Source organism: Dermacentor albipictus, chromosome 8, assembly GCF_038994185.2.
Source record: "Dermacentor albipictus isolate Rhodes 1998 colony chromosome 8, USDA_Dalb.pri_finalv2, whole genome shotgun sequence".
In the NCBI taxonomy this organism is placed as follows: Eukaryota; Metazoa; Arthropoda; class Arachnida; order Ixodida; family Ixodidae; genus Dermacentor; species Dermacentor albipictus.
In genome coordinates, this window is record NC_091828.1 from 39,818,679 (window position 1) to 39,839,283 (window position 20,605).

At 45.9% G+C, this 20,605-nt stretch overlaps 1 long non-coding RNA gene across 1 annotated transcript; it reads right to left on the minus strand.

Moving 5' to 3' along the window:
- Positions 1–296: 296 nt before the first annotated feature.
- Positions 297–1,824, minus strand: LOC135915223 (uncharacterized). Its single transcript, XR_010568547.2, has 2 exons — positions 1,599–1,824; positions 297–426 (listed from the first exon to the last, which is right to left on the minus strand). It is a non-coding gene; the product is annotated as an uncharacterized lncRNA (long non-coding RNA).
- Between the last annotated feature and the right edge of the window lie 18,781 nt (positions 1,825–20,605).

Consider the following 20,605-nt stretch of genomic DNA (forward strand, 5'->3'; position numbering starts at 1 on the left):
AGTTATTTGCTCTTAAAACATCCGTTCTATCGTCGCGACGAAAAAAAAGCCACCCGCGACTTATACAATACCAGTCAGAACGTTGCCCCTTCTGAGACAGCGATCACCAAATGGGGCGTCCGTGCCCACTGCCTCACCACGCGGGCAGCCCGTGGCAGAGCGTAAAGAAACACCACCGCTTCAACAACTCAACCGCGCGTGGTCTTCGTGCGAAATCGTTTTATTATTTGCGAATGATTTTTACAAGCCTCCATCGAGTATGTGCCACGTGCAATTTTATAAAGACGCAAGACTCCTTGTGAAATCAGAAAGTGTTTATTGTATTCTATATAAATGCGAGTAGCGGGCTTTTCGTGCATTCACCCCACGTTGTGGCACCAAGTAAACAGCAGTAGACCCGCAGGAAGCTCCACCGGACGACGTCAGCTGGAAAGTCAAATTACAAACGTTATTTTGGAATTAACATGTTAGAACAATGCATGTAGAGGCAAAGCATGAGAAAGTGGTGAATGGGTGGCATTACAGACAAAAGCAGTTCGCTTTTGCACACACGGCGTACAAAATACCCATCTGATCCCAAACATTACCGTACATACCACGAAAACATCCTATTTCCACGCATTCCCCTCTTCCTGGTGAAATGAGCGCTATGAAGACGCGGACGAAAGAACAACATGTACGACAGACAAGGCGTACGTGTTGTCGCCCGCGTCTTCATAGCGATCATTTCATCAAGTATGCATAACCAACTCGCCCACATCAAGCTTCTGCTGCCCTCTTCCTGGGCCTTATTTCTTGCACGTTAATAGCGCGAATACACGGGCTACTGCACGTTTCCAGAACTTGCCTACAACTAACGAGATAGTACGCTACGAATACATAGAGGTGGCCACAACACAGGATCTCAGCCAGCAGGCCATGCTGGACGCTCGCAGAATTCCTTCTACTTGCACTCAAGACAAATGCGTTGCTGCCGTTCACAAGACAGAATATTAAGTTACTAGTTCCTGGCGTTTGAGCTCTTTGGCTTTATCTTTTGCAGGTTCTGCCGGCACAAGCAGCACACTCCCGTGTTATCACTCGTGGCAATCGTTCGTTGCGTTTTCAACAAGCGTGAGCACCGAAAGAAGGTTTAAGCTGTTGCGGGGCCATAAAAGTTGTCACGAACTTCTAGTAAGATTCAGTACACGCGAAATTTCGCCCCATGGCCGAGCTGCTTTTCGCTGTACCCGTCACAGCGCCAGGTGCACCCACTGTGCTTGAGAAGTACCGCAGAAAGTAAGGAAATTAGTTACAATAATGTTGGCGGTCAGCGAAAGCGCCAAAACATGGTCGCAGTAAAAGTCGCTGCACGCGAAGCTGCGTCACAGCACCCTGTGCGAATAGCGTGTCCAAAAACTACCGAAATAAGTTAAAATAATATTTGGGCTCATAAAAAGTGTCGCAAACATCTCCAAGTATGACCCATTAATTCAAATTAACTGCGCCCCGACGGCCGCACTGCTTTTTGTTAACAGCGTCACAAGTCTAGCCTAGGTGCCGTGCCATAAGCCTAATTGCTTGAAATGCATCGCAGACTGCCGAATAAAATTGCTCACCTTGCCGTAGTCCAATAGTGCTGTTGTGTCCTGTAGAAGTTCAGAAGGAATGCAAGAATTTGCCGGGAGCCCACCAAACGAGGCTAAATCTAAAAATAGAAAAACAAGCAGACGGGTGGCCGAACAGGGTAACGTTCAGATGCCCGGCCGGTCCCTCTCGCTTCGCTGGTGTGTCTGACGAATGACGCATGCACCTGGACCGTCATTCGCCAATTCGCCTTTATGGTAACGCCTTTATGGTAGGCAACGGAAGTAAGCCGCAAAGTTTAATGTCGTTTATGCGCAGATATTTTGGCTCGGCCGAAAAAGAATTTAAAAAATGAAACAATTTCTGTTAATCTCATTTGACATTTTTTTTTCTATGCTCGCGGCAGAAAACGGTCGGCGTTAACACTGCTGCGTGACGTATTTCCTGTTGCCAGTTTTCGCTGAGGGTTCCCTCTTGTTCTATTTTTTTTCTCTATGGCCATATAATTATGGAGTAAACGCCCCCTGATTTTATCTCTCGCGGCCGCTCTTACTTGGGCCTCCGCACGAACGACTGGGCATCCCTCAGGTGAACGTCTCGTGGCACGCTCGGCAGAAGCACCTCCCCGCATGCCGGTCAACCCGGTTTGGAGTCAAACCGGATATAAGGAGGGGCCACTGGTGTACTCCCTGCCCTCAGATAGGTACTTGTACGCCTAGGAAAAGATGTTGCTTGGTGCTGCTGCTAAGTCCCTGTGGTTTCTGCCGGCTCACCTAAGTGGACATTCACGTGGTCTTGTTACCCCTCGCGGGTCGTTTTCAGTCACGCCGTCCTTGCGCGGTGTCATTGTCGGCGACAGTCAGGCTAAATTCTTAAATAGGTCGCGCCTGCGCCTAATTGAGTCTATTAAAACTTGCACATTCAGTTTTGCCGGCTGCATTGAAGTGCGGCTGGCGAGAGTGGTCTCCACGATGCGCTTCGAGTATGTCGATTTCGCTGTTTTTTATGTTGGCGGAAACGACCTTGAAAGCAACGTGGATCCGCATGAAAGATGCGACGACATCAACGTAACTCAACTGAAATAAAAAAATTCTGAACATTAGGCGCTGATGGTTTTTTTTATTATTTTAGGCCTTGATCGTTCAACTTCAACGACATGTGGCCCCCGTCGCGCTGGTTTTCAAGGTGCTCCCTCACTGCCTAGAAGATGCTAATTCGGAGCAGAAAATGCAAAAGCGTGGCTTGCTTAACCGCAAATTGACGGCTACGCTGAAGCGCATGCCATGTCTACGGATTTTGAACCCCGAGGTACGGACCCCCTTTTTCCACCGGCATGCCGTTTCATACCGTCCCGAACACGCTTGGCTTATTTTTGACTCGGTTGAAAATGTTTTACTTTTTGTCGCAGCTCGCTGCGGTAGAAATGCAGGCCGTTTGTCGTAGTTGTGCCTCCATTACAGAATCGCATTACTGCGGGGAACAACGCAAGCGTTGAGGTAGATACTGTACGCACTTCACCCCTTGTTGGACGGTCGGAAATATTGGTCGCGCTTTTCAGGGCAACTTGGATGGATGGATGTATGTTGTTTAGTGGCGCAAGGGCCAAGTGTGGCGAAAGAGCGCCATGACTGGTAACGATGCGTTAAGCGCTGATTGGTGAATTACGATGATGGGGTGTAACATGGTGTAAAGTGGCCTAAAATTAATCGCTATCGTAGAAGCATAAAACGATATATAGGTACAAATTATGACAGTGATGGGTGGAGTGGTCTCTGGGTATAGCACGAGTGACAAGTTATCATGCGGCTAAAATTCATTATTATGGAAATAGCACATATGTCTGGAGGCAGGTGCTTTCTTTTAATGCAGCTACCACAGCAGAAACCTGTGTTGAGAGGCTGTGCTACGGATTTCCTGGGGCTATAATATGAAAACTATGTACAGCTGTTGAAAATTGAAACAGTGATTGATGTTTAAAGAGAGGTTCCATACCTATTATCATTTGAGGATGAAGTGGAATTTGTTGCCGGTGAGGTAATGGAAAATGCTTTTTCCTATTTGCGTCTAATTCCCTACATTGCATCAGGATGTGAAGCACGGTAAGTAGCTCACCACATTTATCACACGTGGGTGGATCACCACCTGACAAGAGGTATGCATGTGTGCTGTGTGTGTGTCCTATTCTAAGTCTGCAAAGTGTTATTTCCGTGCGGCGGTTCTTTGATACCGGCGGCCAGTTGCCAAGAAATGGCTTGATAACATGCAGTTTATTTTCTATTTCTTTATCCCACAACCGCTGCCAGTAAGCCCTGAGCGTTTTCCTTAGGAAGGGCTTAAGGTCCATTACAGGGACAGTCGTGGAAGTGTCTGCCGCGTTCGCGTGGACGGATTCTGGCTAGCTGGTCAGCCAACACGTTTCCTTCAATCTCGCGGTGCCCCGGCACCCAGCATACTACGATATGCTGCTTGGACGCAAAGGTGGTGCATAATGCTGAATAGAGAGATACCATTATATGATTTTTGTATTTCTTCACAGTTTTCAATGCGTTTACGCCGCTCAAAGGGTCTGTATATATAACTGCCTTTGGGATATTCAATTTTTAATGTGTTTACCGGCAGCCAATATCGCGTAGGCCTCTGCTGTAAAGATACTTGTGTTCGTGTGCAGAACACCGGTATCCGAAAACGATGGACCGACTGCTTCGTAAGATACGCCAGAATTACACTTTGATGCGTCTGTAAAGAATTCAGGACAGGAGTATTTGTGCTGTAATTCCAGGAAGTACATTCATATATGCGCGAGAGGCGCGCGTTGCGTAACAGCTACGAAGGATGTATCACGCTCTATTGGTTGCCACTGCCATGGTGGGGGCCGTATAGCAGAGGACATAAGGTGGTATTCAAGCAGGGGAACCCTTGTTTCTTCAGCTATGTCTTTAACACGCAGTGAGAAAGGCTTTCCCACTGTGGGCCGGTTGTGAAAAAGTTGACAACTGGACAAATCGTTTATGGTGTAATACGCGGGGTGCTGACAGTTTCCGTTCACTCTAAGAAAATACATGAGAGATGAATATGTTCTCTGCAGTTGAAGTGACCATTCATCCAATTCAGCGTACAGACTTTCCACTGGGCTTGTTCTAAAGGCACCTGTGGACAGGTGAATTCCTAAGTGGTGGACAGGGTCTAGCATCTTTAAAACAGTTGGAGTAGCCGACTGGTAGACTATGGCTCCATAGTCTAGTCGTGTGCGTATTATGCTTTTATACAAGTTCATGAGACATTTTCTATCAGTGCCCAAGGTTGTACGTGAGAGCACCTTTAGGATATTCATTGTTTTCATACATTTGTTTTTAAGATACTTTACGTGCTGTACAAAGGCTAATTTCGCGTCTAAAATTATGCCTAAAAATTCATGTTCCCTGTTTACAGGCAGACGCTCACCATGCAACGCAATTTCAGGATCAGGGTGCAGGCCTCTTTTTCTAGAGAAAATCACACAAGTGCTTTTTTGTGGGTTCAATCTGAACCCGTCCTCATCAGCCCATTTGGAGACCTTGTTAAGACCTAGCTGGACCTGTCGCTCACAGATTGCAAGAGAACTTGACTGAAATCCTATCTGCACGTCGTCAACATATGTTGAATAGAAGATGTTATGTGGTATGTGTAGACGAAGAGAATTCATTTTTACAATAAAGAGCGTGCAGCTAAGCACCCCACCCTGCGGCACTCCAGTTTCCTGTACAAATTTCCGTGACAGAACATTGCCCACTCGAACACGGAATGACCGATTCGACAGATAACTTTCGATAACATTGAACACATTTCCGTTTATACCTAACTGTGACAGGTCTTTCAATATCCCAAACCGCCACGTTGTATCATAGGCTTTCTCCATATCTAGGAATACTAACAAGAAAAACTGCTTATGGACAAAAGCTTCACGGATACATGCCTCGATACATATAAGATGGTGAGTGGTGGATCGACCCTCCCGAAACCCGCACTGGTACGGGTCGAGCAATTTGTTTGATTCTAGGAAGTCTAGTAGGCGACGGTTAACCATTTTTTCGAATACTTTGCAGAGACAACTTGTTCGTGCTATAGGTCTGTAACTTGTTACAGAGGAAGGATCCTTTCCGTGCTTCAGGATTGGAATTATTATAGCCTCCTTCCAAGCAGAGGGGATCTCGCCGGAAAACCATATAGCGTTGTAAAGGGAAAAGAGGGTTTTCTGGGTTTCGGATGGTAGTTGTTTTAACATCTCATATATTACGCGGTCTGAATCTGGGGCGGGTGTATTACAAAAGTTCAGAGCTGCCTGCAGTTCTGCTATGCAGAATGGTTCGTTGTACGCCGCACTTTTTGCACATTTTCTTTCTAACTTTTGCTTCTCCATTCGTGTTTTGTAATTTAGGAATGTTTCGGAGTAGTGTGAGGAGCTGGATATGTGTTCAAAGTGTGTACCAAGAAAGTTGTATTGATCTTCCAGGCTTTCTCCGCGGCTATTTACTAACGGCAGGGAATATGTTTGTTGCCCATTGACTTTTTTCACTCTATTCCATACTTTCCGCTCATCTGTGTACGAGTTGATGCTTGATATATACTTCGCCCAACTCTCTCGTCTTGCTTGTCGGCGCGTTCCGCTCGCCTGGGATTTGACATGTTTAATGTTTTCCAGGTTTTCTGCTGTTGGAGAATCGCGAAGCATCGCCCACGCTTTGTTCTGGTCCCTCCGTGCTTGCCTACATGCATCGTTCCACCAGGGAACATGCCGTTTGGAACCCATGGCGCTCGCTTGAGTAATACATTTACATGCGGCATCAAGTATAAAAGCTGTAAAATATGCAACGGCGTCATCTATGGTTATACCGGACATCTCAGACCAGGTCATGTGTGTAAGCGTTCGGTACTGTTCCCAATCGGCTGAGTCAACCTTGCACCGAGGGATCTGCGGGGGAAGTTGATCTTGTTTCGGCGTAGTTAGGATTATTGGGAAGTGCACTCCATACGGGTTGTTAAGCACATGCCCTTTAAAATATGGTGAAAGCGTCGGCGATAAAATGCTGAGATCGAGGGCAGAGTATGACTTGTTGGCCAGGTTAAAATATGTGGGCTCCTTCGTGTTCAAGAGACATGTTCCAGAGAAAAAAAAGCACCTGTTTAATGACGCGACCTCGCGCATCACAGCGTGAATAACCCCACAAACTACTGTGTGCATTAAAATCACCGAGAATCATATAGGGCTCTGGGAGCTCATCTATTAATGAGTCTAAGTCGCGTCTGTGAAGCTGATAATGTGGTAGTATGTAGAAAGAGCAGATGGTAATGAGTTTATTTAAATGTACGGCTCTAACGGCCACGGCCTCAAGGGCCGTTTGGAGCTTCAGATGCTGACACGCTACAGTTCTATCAGCAATGATGGCTACACCGCCAGATGATGCGACAGCATCCTCGCGGTCTTTCCTGAAAGTCATGTATTGCCGGAGGAAGTTAGTGTGCTTGGAAGTGAGGTGGGTTTCTTGAACACACAGCACTTTAGGTTTAAACTTACAGTGGATTTCTTGGAAGCCATCTAGGTTTCTTAATAGTCCTCTGATAGTCCACTGTATGACGTCATCCATGTTTAAAAAGAAATTGTGCTGTGTCTCTCAAAAGTGACATTACTTTACAGAGCCTTTGTTAGGCCCTGTAATTGGTGTTTTGTCTTTTTTGGAGCGGTCAAGAGAACCTCGCCGCTCCTTCGACGCTGCTTGCGCCGTTGGGCTTGGACCGGTGTCCGTAGCCTATTGCGAGGCACTGGACATCCGCTCCAGAGAGCGATGTGTGCGTCGCGTAGACTTCATCTCAAGCGATGAAGTCTTCGTCCCCACCGAGGCAGAGGTGGATAAGACCCCTGTGGCGTCTGCGGTGCCCTGGCTGCTGCCGGAGCTTGAAGAGGCCACTGGTGTGGACAGTTTGAGAGATGGCAGGGCAGCGCTGGCTGCTCCCACCATAGGGGCGGGTGGCGCTAGCCTCAGCACGCTAGGCGTGGTCCGGGCTGCCGCCAGAGGATGTTGTGGTGCCGCCTCCCGTTGCACCACATCAGCGAAAGTTGTTTTAGTGAAAATAACGAGGAAACCCTTCGTCGTGCTTCACGGAATGTTATGTTCTCCTTAACTTTTACAGTAATTATTTCCTTTTCTTTCCTCCATGCTGGACAAGCTCTGGAGTATTCAGGGTGACTGCCGTCGCAGTTCGCACAATGTGCATCATTATTGCAGTCGTCAGCAGAGTGACCGGTTGTGGCGCACTTTGCACACATAAGTTGTCCTCCGCAGCTCTGGGATGCGTGACAAAATCTCTGACATTTGAAGCAACGTCGCGGGTTCGGAACGTAGGGTCGAACATGCAGTTTTACATAGCCGGTTTCAAGAGTCTCGGGTAAAGTAGTTGAGCTGAAAGTGAGTATTAAATGCTTTGTTGGGATTTCATTGTCATTTCGTCTGATTTTGATGCGTTGCACATGGATTACGCCTTGGTCCTTCCATCCATCCAGGAGTTCTTCATTCAGTGTCATTAGGTCTTCATCTGAAACTGCGCCTTTGACTGTGCTCATAGTTCGATGTGCGCTGACAGAAACAGGGATGTTACCAAAGGCTACGAGGTGTGCGAGTTTGTTGTACTGTTCGTTGTCTTTTAGCTCGAGGAGCAAATCCCCACTTGCCATCTTTGTTACCTTATAGCCAGCTCCAATGGTCTCTTTTAGGCACATGGCCACAAGAAATGGTGAAATTGTTCTAGCTTTTGTGGATAATTGTTCGCAGTGAAGCACGTGGAATTTCGGCAAAGTTTCTTTGCTTTTTGGAATGAATAGAGAGGTTGCGTCAGTGCGTATCCTTTTTGAGGCACGATCGGGTGAAAACGGGTTCGAGGATCCCATAGAAAAAGTGATTTGTTCGACAACGGCGTCTGCCACCCACCATGGAGCCCAACAAGGGGACGTGGCAGAACATGTAAACAAGTCTGCACAGCGCCAGCAGTATGCCGTTACTATTACCCAATATGGTATACCCCAGGTAGGACAGCCACACCAGGTTAACCCTTGCCACCAGGAAAATTTCAAGTGAATGGAAAAGATTAGAGGACAGGAAAGATTAAAAGTAGAAGAGAAAGGCGAAGATGGGGGTAGAGACGGACAGGAAAAGGCGAGTGCCGATTTCCCCCGGATGGGTCAGTCCGGGAGTGCCGTCTATGTGAAGCAGAGGCGAAAGAGGCGTGTTGCCTCCGCCGGGGGCCCTTAATGGTCCGAACACCCGGCATAGGCTCAACCCCCAGGATCCCCCTTTCCCCGAACACGGCTACACGCGGGAGGGTCGAACCCTCGTGTGCTCGGGTACGTGGTGTCGCAACACACCAAACCCCTGCTGACGCAGACGCCCCTGCGGGGATCAAGGGAAACTTCGCTACTCTGTAGCGGTGAAGTGTAATTTCTACAATTGAACATTCCTGTGTTAATGTATGTTTCAGAATCACTTTAAGCATATGCTTTCGTCCATTTCTTTGTCAAACAACGCGATAGAGCGATTGCGCAGATTGTTTACTTCCCTTTCTACAATGTTTAGTTCATTCTATCACCTTCCTTCAAACCGCCACAGCGGCAAATGGACTCTTTTGATGGACTTTCCGTGTTTTCATAATAGCTGGATTTTGGTGTGGTTAGGTGTCTAAACTTCTCGTGCCCACAGCAGCCAAAACAGGTGATCAAATTATTAGCATCGCGAACAAATCTCATTGCTACATATGAGCCCTCAAGGATAAGAACATAACTGTTACTCATAGTGAGGGTGTTTGTACAATATGCAGTACAATATACAGGGTGTTTCAACTAACTTGTGCAGAGACTTTAAAAGAGAAAGAACGGAAGGAACTACGTTTGCAGTACTCAAACGCAATCAATTCAGTAAACTACCCTTTTGAGCGACTTTAATGCTTACGGCTTATTAGGAATGTCTAACTGCGTTATCTTTATAAAGATAGCTGCTGTGGTTATTTTTTGAGGACAAAATAAAGTGTACAAAATCGGAAAAAGTACCATGCAACTATACACATTGAAGCAGTGACGCGACTGCTCTCATACATGCTTTAAACAAATGAACAATGCGGCAAGCAGACAGGATGTAAAAAATAAGCAGATCGGACACACTGTGAAAATTATTTAAGCTAAGCTTTCTTTGTTGTTTGTGTTCATTAATGGCATTTGTTAGTGATGTGTTAAATGTTACCTTGCGTGTACCACTCGTGTTTGTAGCACACAGAGCTCACAGCGAGACGTGCGCTCCGACGCTCGAGGTGGTGTTGTGCACCATCCATATCCTGCGAGAGTAGTGGCACTGTCATTCCCTCACACTGCGCATCACATGATGGGTGATGTAGAGAATGCCTTAAATTGAATCCTTAGGAGAAATAGTTGCTGCCACGTCCTGTGCCCGACGGAACAGAGCCTGCTGGCCACACAGGCTTTTGGCACGCAGCATGGAATCCCAGTGTAGCACTGTGGGTACATTGGCTGAAGTTTTGATGCTGGACCACAACTTGCGTACTGTCGTTTTGACGCCTTGGTGCTATACTTCAGCTTTGCATCTGCACATCCTGTCTAAATTGTTGGCATGGACACACTTACCATGTTTATTTTTCAGAAATAGCATAAATTGCCATACCATACCTTGAATTATCATTATAATATTTTCAGTTTGCCCACAACTGTCACCATGTCTAGTTGTAGCGTTTTTCATTTAAGGAGGCTCCATACGAAGCATGTTTTCTGGCGGCATCTTTACCTTCTCCAGTGATCATTGAGCGCGCACAAAGGTAAGCGCTGCAGCTTCTGCAATGCTTTTTTCTAGGCCCGCTACTCTCAATGTATCATTAGCGCTGAAATAAAACACCGCCCGTGGCTCAAAGCAGCTCCAATATAGATTCCAATCGGAACAAACGCATATACTTGTGGCTGTATACAACTTTCCATAGCCATAAAAGGCAAACTAGCATAGTCGGGCATCTGAATGCTCGTGAAAGCATTCAACTCCAGGTATCTTCAAATAACTACGCTCAAGAAGATACTGTAGCGGCAGCAGCATCGGCGTCGCACGAGGAATGACGTAGACGCTCGCGTCTACACGAGGCACGAGCGGCTGGCACGCTCCGGCACGGGCTAGAGTTTCGAAGATCATTAAAAAGAATGCTACGCTAAGCGAGGAAGTGTCGGTTCTTCCTCTCCTGCGAGAGCCCGAGACTTTACCGGTCTACGTGGTCGCACGTCGCCACAGTTTGGTGACCCGGACGTGATATTGCCATACGCTCCTGTGGTAGAGACGACCATGGACCAGACCAACGCTACGAGAGCTCAAGGCCAGAACCCTTCCGAGGAACGCGGTGAGCCCTCCTGTTCCGCCGTCGCTGTCCGCCTCCCACAGTACTGGGACCAGCATCCTTCGGCGTGGTTTCTTCAGGGCGAAGCGCAATTTCAAGTCGCTGATATCCGCTCTCAAGCCTCGAAGTTTCATTACGCAGTCGCAGCGCTCTCGCCCGCCGCCATTGACGAGGTAGCAGATTTGCTGAACTTCCCATTGTCTGCCGCCGCCTATGACGATCTCAAGGCAGTACTGCTACAGCGCACAGCAGCTTCACAGCGTTCTCGCATCCAGCAGCTTCTGTCCACTGAAGAGCTCGGCGACCGACGCCCTAGTCAACGCCTTCGCCGAATGAGCCAGCTGCTCGGAAACAGCGCGAGATACATTGACGACACGCTGTTGCGCGAACTGTTTTTGCAACGACTGCCGGCTAACGTGCAGATGGTCCTGGCGACAGCCTCTACCATGGATCTTACCGGACGTGCCGCTTTGGCCGACAAAGTCATGGAAGTAGCGACCGCAACCATCGCAGCCACGTCCCCGTCTCCGGGTGACAATACAACAGCTCTGCAAACTCTTCCCTGCTCTTCCGCAGTGCAATCTCCGCTCGACTCCTTGTGTGAGCGCTTGGAACGCATCATCTGTGGAGCGGAACGTCGCCGCGCGTCTCGACGCCCACGCAGCCGTAGTTCCAGCAGATCAAGACGCACGGACACCCGCAATGAAACCTCAACTACAGCGCCTGGCGTTTGCTACTACCACCGCCGTTTTGGAAACGACGCTCGTCACTGTCGGCGTCCGTGCGCTTGGCATGGAAACAGGCCGGCCGACCTCTAACGGTGACGAGTGGTCCGGCCCAGCACACAAGTCGCCTTTTCTACGTGACGGACAGAGTTACGGGACAACGATTCTTAGTCGACACAGGTGCTGACGTCAGCATTCTCCCCGCCCAGCGCTCCGACCGAAAAGCGACTCCTGTGTCGTTTTTGCAAGCCGTAAACGGCACCAGGATTCCAGTTTTCTCGTCACGCTCCGTCCTGCTAAACCTTGACCTTCGACAAGCGTTCCGCTGGATTTTCCTGGTTGCAGACGTCCGTCATGCAGTCATTGCAGCAGACTTCTTGCATAACTACGGACTCCTTGTGGACATCCAACGACACCGTCTCATCGACTCTGTGACCCCAGATGGTACATCCGTCGTCTGCGACACTTCTAACGACACACCCAGACCATACATTCCGGCATCCCTTCGCAGACGTCTATTCGAAACCGTGCATAACCTGTCGCACCCTGGCATACGCGCGACACAAAAGCTTCTTTCCAGTCGTTTCGTTTGGCCTCGACTAAACGCGCAAGTTCGCGATTGGGTTCGCTGCTGTTTGTCGTGTCAACGTTCGAAGATCCAGCGTCATCCCATTCCGCCTGCCAAGTCTTTTCTTCCACCGGATGCTCGTTTTGACACCGTACACCTGGACCTCGTCGGCCCTCTTCCACCTTCGAAAGGTTACTGCTACATACTGACATGCATCGACCGTTATACACGGTGGCCAGAAGCCACACCTATATCTGACATCTCAGCGCCCACTGTTGCAGCAGCTTTCGTGTCTACGTGGATCGCACGGTTCGGCTGCCCATCCACAATAATCACAGATCGCGGTCGGCAGTTTGACTCAGCACTCTTCAACGAGCTACTAAAGCTACTCGGGACGACACGTTTTCGCACAACTGCTTACCACCCGCAGTCCAATGGACTAGTTGAACGTTTTCACCGGCATCTCAAGGCCTCCCTTATGGCACATGAATCAGCGGAGAAGTGGGTCCTGCATTTGCCCCTCGTTTTACTTGGCATCAGAGCTGCACTCAAGAGCGACCTAGGTTGCTCCTGTGCTGAGCTAGTCTACGGCACTCACCTACGCCTTCCGTGCGATTTCTTTGTCGCCACCCCCCAAACGCCTATGCCATCACCTGCCGACTACGTTGCCGAACTGCAAGCTTTCTTCAGCCAGATGCACCACGTGCCTACAGTTCACAAGAAGCAAGGTCCCCGTACGTTTCTCCCGCACTCAGCACTGCTACCTACGTTTTCGTGCGTAACTGTGCCGTGCGGAAGCCTTTACAACCACACTACTCAGGGCCATATTGTGTTCTAGAGCGTCGTCCGACGACGTTTGTTGTGAATGTCAACGGCCGATCAGACACAATTGGCCTGGAACGTCTCAAACCCGCTTACATCGAAGCACCCGCGCCATCAGCTCCACCAATATGCGACGCGACCCTGCTGCATCCTTCGCCGCCGCCTGAGCTCGTGACACCCAAGACGAACGCCAAGACCCGCCGTGTCACATGGACTTTCCATCGTTCGTCGAACTTTCCTCCTCTCTAGGGGGGGGAACCCTCTGTAGCGGCAGCAGCATCGGCGTCGCACGAGGAATGACGTAGACGCTCGCGTCTACACGAGGCATGAGCGGCTGGCACGCTCCGGCACGGGCTAGAGTTCCGAAGATCCTTAAAAAGAATGCTACGCTAAGCGAGGGAGTGTCGGTTCTTCCTCTCCTGCGAGAGCCCGAGACTTTACCGGTCTACGTGGTCGCACGTCGCCACAATACTGTCAAAATCCGTGCTTGTCACGTTGAGTTGGTGCGGCAACTAGAAGGTATCGCTTTTCCTTCACTTTTGTGTCTGTTTTTGCTAAGCTTCTTGTCACAGATAAAGTTGCTCGTGTGATATTTTGGAAGGGCGGTTTACTAATCACCTACGCGATGTCATTTCCTTCATTTGGCTGCAGTATGCATCAGTGCAATAAATGGGTCAAACGGCTTAATACGAAATGTCAGGCCGTTTTAGCACTACACTCTGCGGATAACATTTTCGTGCGGCTTGGGCTAGACCGAAAGAGAGAAATTGACGCATACGAGCACAAAGGCCAGGCACTGTTCCCTTGTTGCCTGCACAACCACTAGAGTAGCAGCTAGTCCCTTCAATTCATACTGAGTATCGCAAAGTGAAACATTGCAAGAACTGTAGCTTGGTTGATGAGACAAGGCACTTACAGATACAGCTGAAACATATGGTGTGATCAACATGTAGAAGGTTACGATACTCTTGACCTTTTTGTATTTAAGACTTTCAACTTCGCCCCCAATCTGATTACAGCTTTCCAGAGGAAATTGTGGCGAAACCTCTAGAGTTCCTTGGAACATCCTCTCATGCACCTGCCATGTACATCGCCCCTCCTGCTCGATGTGGCGTGCAAGATGGCAGCAGCAAAAGTGGAACAGCTGAAGAGGCGACGAAAGGTTCCCTTTATAATAGGCTGTATGTAAATAGAACTGATCGAACACAACCGATTCGGCTTCCACTTTTGTCAAGACAACTGTCAACACAGCAATGAAGCAGTTTCAATAGGGCGATACTAATAAATAGTGCATAGAAATTCTTGGCAGCCCTGTCTGCTTTCTTGCTGTTAACAGGTTGTATTGGTGAGGTGGTTTAGGCAGGGAATGCCAATGCATGAGGGATGGCCATGGCCATCGCCAAACATCCACCATGTTCAATGTACGTGCAGCATTAATCACTTCTCTAGAACGAGTGCACTAATGTCACGGCAGGGCAGAACTTAGTCGCATGATACATTTTCAAACCTCGCATGCTTTCTTTGGGCTGTGACAAAATTAATGAAGCTTGAAACTAAAATCTGCATGTTGCAGTTTTTAATGCAGCCATCCCTGCATTTGTCCGTTCTCGAAACAAATTTCGTTATACCAAATGAATACAGAATGAATTCGCGGAATATCCGAAATACATTTTGCTTGTTTTTGGTCAAGCAGCTGGCAGTACAAAACCAGAAAGTTCCAAAGCAGAAACCTAACGCTTCTTTTAAAGTACACAAGTGGCGAAACAGTGTTGCTAACACACATGGAATGCAAAACTTGTCACCGATAAAAAAAAAGGGGGAACTGCTACACACCATTTCTTGGTTCCTTGAGCATTCACTTTTAATTTGTGGCTGATGTTTAAAAAACCTTGCTATAGCAAATGCAGAGACATCAAAAAATCAACGCACGACAGATATGGGCGCTGTGGTGTAAACTAATGAAGATATAATAATTTTGCATGCGCATTATTTTGTCTGAAATAGAGGGATACAACGCATACAGAACAAACGTTACTCTTCAATTACAATAAAAAAATATGGAACTCGTGCGCTACAAGAGGGCTACGGATAAATCTTGGGGACCTCGGATTCTGTAATGTGCAGCTATAACTAAGTACACAAGCATTTTTGGATTCTACCTCTACCTGGGCGCAGCTTTGTGACCTCGAATGAAAAGCCACAGCCGTCGAGCTACTGCAGTGGCGACATCACAGAAAAAGGTAATAGCGAAAAATTAGAACATTAATAATATGGTCATGCAACTTTCACATCCGATAGGTCACCTGAAGCTTCTATTTCATATTTTTTACCGTGTTGCATAAGAGGAGATATTGAAAAGTTAGGGTGTACGATTTTTATGCAATAATCATAATGCATAGCTAGTTTTTCTAACCTTTCAGATATTTCATAAAACGTTTTGGGCACAGAGGGCCCGGCGTTTTCGCAAAGGAGTTTCTAGGTGAGGTGGACACTTTGCCGGTAATGATGCGAGCTTCAGAAAACTAATTTTGAAAAATTCAGTAATCTGTATTAGTACTTTGAGGGCAGCTGTCTAAATAGCATATTTTGAGGCAGTCGCATTTGAATGCACACACTTTCTTCTTCTAAATCTCGAAAATTGCACTTATTTTGAAATATTCGTTATCACGCTCAATTGAGTACAATCAAAACTTGGTACATCCTGCTCCACATCAGGCGGCAGTGCCCCGTCGAGAAGTGTAGAACAAAGCTTGAATGGTAGCCTGACGCGTCACACAGACGCACATGCTTGTCAGGCAAAGTGTGTCATATCAGCAGCTACAATGACTAGCCAAGGTGCTGTTTGAGAATTTTCTGGTAGCTGTTGTCAGGAGGGGATGTGTTTCCATCTGATAAGATAGCCGGGCCTTCTTTCCTGCACCACCAGCACACTCAGTTCCACTATTGTCTCAATCTACCATTGAAATTCAATGAAGAATATCTTGAATTAGGTGCAACTTTCAAGATTTGTAAGAAATGAGGGTGCACTAAGATGTGGCTGCCTCCAAATTTGTGGTGTTCCAAAATAAAGAAATTTCTCTTCAAGAATGCCACATTTGCAGCGCTAATAACTTTAAAACAAGAAAATCTGTATGGTAAGACAGATCTGTATGGTATGGTATACAGTGTGCTTTGGAGCATTTCATGCAACAAATATCCAAGCATCTTCTGTCTACAAACAATTCATAACGTAAATTTATGCAGTAAGACTAGAATCGGCTATGGACACTGGAAATATCTCTATGCAGGAAGGACCTGTTGATACAGTTGCAGCAATCTGAAAAGTGGGGAAAGGCTTGCATAAATGCAGCTCTAGCTAGCACTTTTATGGTGCTAACATATGAACCCACACACCTTGATGGATAATGTTACAAGCAAAAGGTGAGGATACAAAAAGTTTCACTCCTACTCACACTAGTCACATGACAGGCAGTGTGTTGCTGCTCTCTGCGTATGGCCTATGAATGAAAACCACCTTCAACATCACACAATAAGCTACCAATTGCTATGTGTAGGAAGACTTACATTTCTTCCATTGAAATTATGACCTAGACATTCGAGAGCTTTTCTATCAATTTACTTGCATGGAACAAGTCCCCCAAACTTGAGCAACTATGAAGCTATAATGCCAGTGTTATCTGAAAGATGCACTACACATTTTTCTTAACGCAGTAAGGAAACATTCACAATCTGCAATGCCACCATGGACATGAGAGTCAGAAAATATTGCACTGCGTGTAGCAAGGGTAGCACAATCTCACACAAAACATTGGTATCTCCCGCAGCCTCTGAGGCCCCCTTTATTATGTCTGGCTTATGATGCCGTGGCATTGTACGAAACATTATGATGTAACTTATGATCGTGAGTTACTCTTGAATGAAAGCTTGTGCACACATTCATATCCCTGCATTGTAAGTCTGGAGTGCACGTACAATAAGTACACTGTTAAAAGAAGAAAAATAAGGGCAGCAGCAAGAACCAAGCAGCGCAGTGCTATTTGCACATTCTTGGCTGTTATTTATATTTATTTATTTATTATTTTTTTTACAATACTGCCGCTCTCAGCCGAGAGCCTAGCAGACGGGCATGAACACTTTCTTCTCCCGACATAAATACATGTGCGAGTTACACAAAGAATGAAAAAGCAACAATATTCAACAAAATACAAAAGATAAGGTAGATAAGCTATACAACAGAACACTAAACAAAGCAGAGCAAAATGAACAACGACCGGGGCATATCATAGTCAAAGCAAAAACGTGAAGTATTGGAAACAAAGAAGTGAATACATTTTTTTTTCTAAGCACTGTTAGTTTAGCATAAATAGAACAGGGAACAAACATGAGAAATCATTAATAATCTCTTGTGATGAGCTCCAGTTGTGCAACGAACAGGGAAAAGAATTTGTCGCTGTTAATGATGATTTAAGTTATATATATATATATATATATATATATATATATATATATATATATATATATATATATATATATATATATATATATATCATACAGTGAAGCATATCTGAAGTTAAAGGGGACACTATCACGGCGCCCCTGCTGTTGCTCATAGTTACCCGACACTATCAGCTTAAGTACCCACACTGTGACCCCTTCATGCATTTGGACAACACTAATCACCATGTTAAAAACCTCTGTGTCCGCTGCTAATCTCGCTAAGAGCCTAAATTGTTTCTGAACTACGACTTTAACCAAGTGGCAAACTTGGCAATGCTTCTGGAACCTCATTCTGCAGTACTTTAATACCACCAGGATGCTTCAATGTCGAACTGGATTAAAAAAACCAGGGATGAGATCGCGAAAGCTTCTAGCTTTCTGAAGGTTCGCTTCACCTCCTAAATCACTGAGTAGGCAGTGTTCTATTGGCGCTCCCGCTTCACCAAGCAGACGACCGCTGACGAAAGCACGGCGAAGGCGAATAATGAGAGCGCAAGCAAACATTCACAAAGCGACATGCTTGTTTGATCTCGCCCTTGGAATTAGACAAAGCAAGGATAATTTGAACACCAAGGAACCCAGGTATGCATTCAACAAGAAAAGCTTCAAAAGAGGCCACTTCCACATCAGCACTGTGGGGAGAATCTGATGAGCTCATCAACCAGCAGAAATTTTCACTCATGGCAGGAATTTTCACTGCCACAATTGCAGGTTCAAAGATATTTGCGTGATGACATTTTGGGCCCAAAAAAATCCGTTTGAACAATGGTATAAGGATGGTACCTACTGTTGGCTCGGCTTGAAAGAGCTACCTGCTGATACTAGACACTCTAAGCAGCTCTTTACGAAGTCTGAATCGATGGTGACATGCAGTAGAGTGTCACTCCTCTTCGAACATGTCGAGCTGTTGTCCTTGCTTCATGAAACAATAAATAACTACTGTTACGACATTGTCAAACAAAAGTGTTGTACTAGAGAATTTTGTTAACCACGAAGCATAATATCCCTGTACATTATATACGATGCAGTAAACTATTTTCCACCTCTGGTTGGGGAAAAAAATGCATTTTTGCAATACTAATGGTATTCATATAAGGAAAATATTTGCTTCGCATTTACGTTTCATTATTCCAATTCGCTTTTAAATTGAAAAATTGATATTTCCACATCCATAGTTTTACCTAAACTTCAAATATTTGGAGCATAAGTTATTTCAGGACATAACTTCAGGAATAGCAACAGTATGCCACCAAAGCGTTAATACAGTTCAAATGTTTTTACATTCTTTCACAATTGTTTCCTAATGTGCAATCATGAAAACCATCTTCAGCCTCAATAACTGACTAAACTAAGCTTCGATAACAGCTGCATGCTTGGATCGAAGGGTGCATGTTCCGGCACTCTAGTGTAGCAGTGTAGGAGAAAAAAAAATCCGTTACATCGGAATGCCACTTGGTGACCTTCTGCACAGAAAACCTGGCTGGAATTTGCCACCTGAAGCTGCTGCGCAATGGCTATCACTGACTTTTTGGTGTTTTCGATTGCACCGACATGCTTGAGAAGCTCGACCTTAACGACGTCTGACCACTGGCAGAACTTATTTCTCTGTATCACAGATGAAAATTGCCTACGAGCTCATATTTCACCCAAAACACAGACTTTTGCCACATTCAAGAAAGTGGCACTCTCCCAGTTGATGTGGTCAGCATGTCTGGCATGCACTTCCCCCTTCTGCGTCAGAGTGGATTTTCCATGATGAAGGAACGATCCCTGTATCGAGAGACCTATTGAACATAATTTCAAGATAGCGTGATGTCCATTGTGAATAGCGAAGTAAAAACGAATTTGGTATACCGTCGGAGGCACTATACTTTTTGTGTCTAAATTTAAAATCAAATTAGGAACGTCAAAGCACAAACTGAAAGGTCGGAAATCGAAAAATTTGAATCATTATCGAAAGCAGGGTACACATGAGAACCGTTTGCGTACACCGAATGGAAATGTTCATTGAATGCATTGGAGATGCGTGCAGGATCGTTTACAGTTTCATCATTGATAGTCAATGAAGCTGAAGAATTAGTAGTAGGCATGACAGAACGCCAGAACTTCTGAGGATTATTTCTTAGCAATCCTGGTAGCTCAACATGGAAGAAAGAAATATTTGTCCATATTCATTTTCAAATTTATTTCATCTGGCAGACGTGAATCTAGCAGTTGTCTCAGGGCCATTACTGCGTTTTGAGCATCTCAGACTTCTAACGAGGCGTGATAATTGCAAGATTTCTCTAGGCATCCAAGGATGGCACACTTTTTTCTTACTTTTTAACGGAAGAAAGCATTAAATGCACAACATTGTAATGTTTTCAAATTGGCGAACGTATTTAATAATGTCACAACATTTACTGAGTGTTGAAAACGATTCAACATGTTCAGATAAGCCATCAAGAATACACATGTCTTTAGAGCTAATAAATTCGAAAAATGTTTGTATTTCGGCACGCGGTTTGCAGACTGTGCAGTTTAGCCATATTAACACTGCCTTGTGATCTGAAATTCCGGCAGTAATTTCACGCTCAGAAAACTTAACAACAATGTCGGAACTAATGAACAGCAGGTCAAGAAGTGCGTTTTGTCTTGTTGCGCCATCAACTATTGTGTAAGCCCAAACGATAAAGAAAAGTCAATTAGTTCGCTACCTAAAGAACTGCGATGCGATAGTTAGGGCCAGTGAATATCTGGTGGGTTAAAGTCTCCCACTAGAATGAAACTAGATGCATGAAAACTGTGTGAGTTCATACAATCAGCGAAAAGAAAAAGGTTATCGGGTGAGGAAGCAGGTGAATCCTAGAACACAGAAACTATGATTTTTTTAACAGAACTGCTTGTTGGCCTAGTGAGTGCTTGCTAAAAACATGTCTTTTATGATTCTTTTTTTCCCTAGCTACAATTTACACCAATCTGACTCAAGATCTGCTGGAGGACAGATAACCGAAAAATTAGTCAGATTTAAAAAATAGGA